General features: G+C 33.2%; 1 non-coding gene across 1 annotated transcript; it reads right to left on the bottom strand.

Moving 5' to 3' along the window:
* Positions 1-2338: 2338 nt before the first annotated feature.
* On the bottom strand, positions 2339-2445 carry LOC121253768. Its single transcript, XR_005938487.1, has one exon. It is a non-coding gene; the product is annotated as a small nucleolar RNA R71 (small nucleolar RNA).
* Between the last annotated feature and the right edge of the window lie 3555 nt (positions 2446-6000).

Raw genomic sequence — 6000 nt, 5'->3', positions numbered from 1 at the left:
ATTGAATTTAATTCTCTCTATTTGTTAGCAAATCTCCACAAACATCCAAAAACCTATTTTAATAGTCAATTAAAAATTATTCTTGTTCATCATTTTACACAAGAGTATGCAAATTAATAAAGCAAGAAAGTAATAAGATCAATGTTTGATGACTTGCATAATTTCTTATATTTTATCACTTATTAACTTTAAACTTTAGTATAATTTTATTTATTTTTGTTGATTTTAGACTTCATTGTCGTCATTAAATTTTATTTCAGATTTAAAGAAAATGAAAATCCAAATTTTAGAGGCCTATTGTCTAGAAACTCCCTCATTTAAATGAAGAGTTTGATACTTTAAAAAAATAAAATCAAAAGAAAGCATTAGACGTTGGAGGCTTGGAGCAATACGAGGACTTTTCTTTTAATTTTATAAGCTGGCAGTTGAATGCATGCGAGACGCAAGGCTGGAATTTTCTAGGCTCTTGAACGGATATACATAAAGCAAATGGTTTGACTTGACTTTAGACTTTGAAACGAAAATTAAGGGCCAGGTGGTGTTGAACAAAATGGATGCACGCGGGTTTGACTTGCGTGGGATAACTGGAATCTTGGATGCTGAAAGGCTGGAAGGGATGCACACGAAACGGAGCTTTGACTTGGTCAGCGCATGAAATGAATTTGATTTTTCCGCAACTCAGGAGTGAGCTGCGCAAACGTGGGGACGAAAAGGCACGCACGAAAGAGAGAAAATGTCTTTTTGAATTTGACTTTTCTGAAGAAAAAGAAAAAAGGTAACGAAAGGGAAAAAAAAGTAAAAAAGAAAGAAAAGGAAATTCAAAAGGAGGAGGCTCATGATTACTATTCTACCTACCACAAGAAAAGAAAAAGACTGAATGGAAATTCAAAAGGAAGAAAACATTCGAGGCCATTGCGGACTGTGCTTAGTATTCCTTTTCAGTGTTCATTTTCTACCATTCTCTTAAGAAAAATTATGATGAATTTGTTTATGTTGAATTTAATTTTTAGCATGAACTAAATTTTCTTTATTCTAGAAAACGATGTAATCTAGTTCTGAATTATGCTTGCTTTTCTATGTTAATTTGAAATAATTCTCTTCTATGTTTGTCTGATTTATTTTGAGTTTATTTCTTCTAATTAACTGGCTATTAATTAGATAATTTTAATCTTGTGATTTGATGTCAAAATAGGGAATTATAGGATAGATCTTAGATATTTCGGCATAGGTAAATACAGAGATCGAAAGACTTGTATGAACTTATGTAGTATTAAAATCATTGATCTTATTGCTTTCTTGCTTTATTTATTTGCATACTCTTGTGTAAAATGATGAACAAGAATAATTTCCAATTGACTATCGAAAGAGGCTTTTGGATGTTTGTGGAGATTTGTTAACAAATAGGGAGAATTAAATTCAATTAGTTAGATGAGTAAAGCATAGTGAGGAATTAGGTGAAATCGATTTCCTAAAAGTTTTCTTTCTCATTGATTTGATCTTTGAACAATATTTTTTCTTTTCCTTTGAGTATTTTCTTTGAATTAATTTTATTTTAAATTGCAATTACAAAAATCTTAGTGACTTATCTAAATAAAATCAAAATTAGTATAATTTCGGTATTTGTCAAAAGTAAGTTACCAATCCCTGAGGACGATACTCTTCTCATTACTTTACTATAAAACTACGATACTGTGCACTTGCAATTTTGCATAGATCAAGTTTTTGGCGCCTTTGCCAGAGATTGATTTCTTCTTATTTTTGCCAATATTGATACAAAGTAATCTTGGTTTTAATTTAGAATTTTGTTTTACTTTATTTTATTTTATTTTCTCTCCCGGTGTGTTTTTGACGTTGGATGCGCCGTACTAGAACTCGTGACATTATTCCTTTCGATCCGAATATTGAAAGAACTCTTAGATCACAAAGAAAGAAGAAAGTACTAGCCATGGCTGACGGACAACATGATGCACAACCACGCATCTTGAAGGATTATGTACGGTCAGTTGTGAATGACAACTACTTGGGTATAAGACGCCAGACCATTAATGCCAATAATTTTGAGCTCAAAGCAGTCTCGATCAGCATGGTGCAACAAGCCCAATTTACTGGATCACCACTTGATGATCCCAATATTCATTTGGCGATATTCTTGGAGATTTGTGACACTGTAAAGATCAATGGTGTTACTGAAGACACCATTAGACTGTGATTGTTTCCTTTTTCTTTGAGGGACAAGGCAAGAGGTTGGCTACAATCTTTACAACCGGGAAGCATCACTAGTTGGCAAGACATGGCTGAAAAGTTTATTGCTAAATTCTTTCCACCTGCAAAAACAGCCCAACTCAGGAGTGAGATTGGTTAATTCAAGCAAAATGATTTCGAGTCACTCTATGAAGCATGGAAAAGATATAAAAATTTGATTCGATGCTGCCCTTAACATGGATTGCCAGATTGGTTGCAAGTTCAGGTGTTCTATAATGAGTTAAATGGGCAAACTTGGACCATAGTTGATGCCGCTTCTAGTGGAACTTTAATGTCAAAGACAGCTAAGGGTGCTATCTATCTTTTGGAAGAAATGGCCTCAAACAACTATCAATGGCCAACCGAAAGAACTATGGCTAAGAAAGTTGTTGGGATTCATGAATTGGAGCCGTTAGCAGCCCTTTCAACTCAAGTTGCTACTCTATCCCATCAGATTTCAGCTTTGACAACCCAAAGGATACCACAAAGTGCAGAATATGTTGCAGCTACAAGTATGATAGTTCCAAGTAATGAAGCGAGTTAAGAACAAGTTCAATACATCAACAATTGGAACTACAACTATCATGGTAATCCTATGCCAAATTACTACCATCCAGAGCTTCGAAATCATGAGAATTTGTCTTATGGAAATACAAAGAATGTGCTGCAACCTGCTCCAAGATTTGATAGTCAACAAAGTGAGAAGAAGATGTCACTTGAGGATGCAATGATTTCCTTTGTTGAAGAGACAAATACAAGGTTTAAAAAGACTTATTCACGATTGGACAACATTGAGACTCAATGTAGCAACATGGGAGCTGCTATAAAGAATATTGAAGTGCAAATTGGGCAACTAGCCACAACCACCAATGCCCAACAAAGAGGAACTTTTCCTAGCAATACATAAGGGAATCCAAAGGAACAATGCAAGGCCATCACACTTAGGAGTGGAAGAGAAATAGAGAGGTCACCATCAAAGGAAACCAATTCCATCCCTATAGCTGCAAACAATGGCCAAAGCAAGAATAAAGTAGAAGAAGATGACAATACACCAAGAGAGACTGACAAGCCTCCAGCAATTTCATTTCCTGACAATCCTCTTATTCTCTCTACTCCACTTCCTTATCCTCAACGTTTTCAAAAACAAAAATTAGATAAGCAATTTTCTAAATTTTTGGATATTTTTAAAAAAATTCACATAAATATTCTTTTTGCAGATGCCTTAGAACAAATGCCAAATTATATCAAATCCTTGAAGGACATTATTTCTAAGAAGAAAAGATTGGAAGAGTTTGAAACAGTGAAACTTTCTGAAGAATGCAGTGCTATTCTTCAAAAGAAATTACCTCAAAAATTAAAAGATCTAGGGAGTTTTACTTTGCCTTGCACTATTGAAAATTCATTTTTTGATAAAGTTTTCTGTGATCTTGGTGCTAGCATTAATTTTATGCCACTTTCTGTTTATAGAAAATTAGGACTCGAAGAGATGAAACAAACAATAATTTCTTTGCAATTAGCTGACCGATCCATCAAGTATCCACGTGGAATCATAGAAGACGTATTGGTAAAGGTGAATAAATTTATTTTTCCTGCTGATTTTGTGGTGTTAGATATGAAGGAAGATGAAGAAGTCCTACTAATTCTTGGCCGACCATTCTTGGCTACGGGAAGGGCTTTAATTGATATTCAAAAGGGTGAGTTAATATTGAGAGTAAAGAAGGAAGAAGTTATGTTCAACATCTACCAAGCCATGAGAATTTCAGAAGAGCCAAGCACTTGTTTTTGGGTAGATGTCATTAAGCAATGTGTAGAAAAAGCCTTTCAAGAAGATGCACCCGCCGATCACCTAGAACGAGCCTTGCAGCAGGATACATTACTTAGCAATGAAGTGGAGAGGAACTGTGCACTTATTCCTCTTGGAGATCCCGATTGATGAAGATTGAAAAGTCTAACTGTAGACTTTAAAACAAGCGCTTATGGGAGGCAGCCTATAGAACTTTCTTTTATTCTTTTATTTTTGTTATTTATTATTTTTATTTTTTGAATAATTTAAATTTTGATACATGTTTATTTAGCACACATAAAGAGCTAAAAATTACAAACTACGGCTGATTCACCATGAAACCAGGAAGTTCCTTTCATTTCTTCAATTTGTCTCACATTTGCATTACAATGAGGACATTGTTTAGTTTAAGTTTGGGGATGTAAACTCCGATAGTCATTCTGTCTTCTTGTTTACTATTTGTTTTATTTTACTTGTGATTTTGTCAGTCTTGAGTTGTTGGATTCTCTTACCAAGCATGCATTTGAGTATGATTGAATTCTCTATGATTCTGAAATTTGTGATTGAGGATGAGATTGGGAAAAATTTTCAAAAATTTCTTTTATGTCAGGCTGAGTTTTGTGGGTATTTTGATTTAAATCTTTGACCTTGAATATAATTGAGCACAAAGTCGTTTTTCTTTTATTCCGTTTTGCTTACGAAGAGAAGGAGCTGAATTAACTAGGTCAGGGAAGTTCAATCTTGCTTTACTCTAGAATCCGTTAATGGATCCTTGAGGTGAAATCCTAGTTGATACCAAATATTAGATAAATGATCTAGGCAATTTTTTTTGTCATAACCAAAAAGATTTCCCAGCCGTCCTGATTATCATGCCATCTTTGCATGGTGTATTTCCATAGTCAACTCCCTTGAGCTTGTTTTACATAAACCTTTATTTGTTCTTTTAACTACATAAACCATTCCCGTTCTAAGCCTGAAAAACTATGATTTACCTTTTACAGTTTGAGAAAATACTTTGGTAGAAATCTAGATTTAAATAGAAAGTTAGTTCAACGGAAATTATGCTCTATTTGATCAAAGTATGTGAAAAAAAAAAGGGTTGAAGTGGTTGAAAATTTGAAAAGGCTACAAGAATTGAGGTGGCTGAACGAAAAAGGTGGGAGGCTAAAAAAAAAAAAAAGAGATATTATTGCTGGGTTTCTCTTTTGCTCAGAGGTGATTTATCCATCATGACAGAAAAAATAGAGAAAACTCAATAAGTGGAGTGCAAATCACTTCAGATTTGGATCTTTATTTTCTTCAAATCTGAAATAAAATTTAATGACGACAATGAAGTCTAAAATCAACAAAAATAAATAAAATTAGACTAAAGTTTAAAGTTAAGAAGTGATAAAATATAAGAAATTATGCAAGTCATCAAACATTGATTTTATTGCTTTCTTGCTTTATTAATTTGCATACTCTTGTGTAAAATGATGAACAAGAATAATTTTCAATTGACTATCGAAAAAGGCTTTTGGATGTTTGTGGAGATTTACTAACAAATAGAGAGAATTAAATTCAATTAGTTAGATGAGTAAAGCATAGTGAAGAATTAGGTGAAATCGATTTCCTAGAAGTTTTCTTTTTCATTGATTTGATCTTTGAACAACATTTTTTCTTTTCCTTTGAGTATTTTTTTTGAATTAATTTTATTTTAAATTGCAATTACAAAAAGCTTAGTGACTTTTCTAAATAAAATCGAGATTAGTATAATTTCAGTATTTGTCAAAAGTAAGTTACCAATTCCTGAGGACGATACTCTTCTCATCACTTTACTATAAAACTACGATACTGTGCATTTGCAGTTTTGCACTGATCACCTACCATAATAAAAATATCTCAATAACTCTTGAGCGGGCCAAGAGCATCCTAGTGACCTTATTCTAAAATTAATGAAATACTTTATTTTTTTTTTCAAAAAGTCTACAGAATCT

Source organism: Juglans microcarpa x Juglans regia, chromosome 2S, assembly GCF_004785595.1.
Source record: "Juglans microcarpa x Juglans regia isolate MS1-56 chromosome 2S, Jm3101_v1.0, whole genome shotgun sequence".
Lineage (NCBI taxonomy): Eukaryota > Viridiplantae > Streptophyta > Magnoliopsida > Fagales > Juglandaceae > Juglans > Juglans microcarpa x Juglans regia.
Note: the sequence above shows the minus strand (reverse complement) of the source record. Positions and strands in the feature narration are given on the sequence as shown.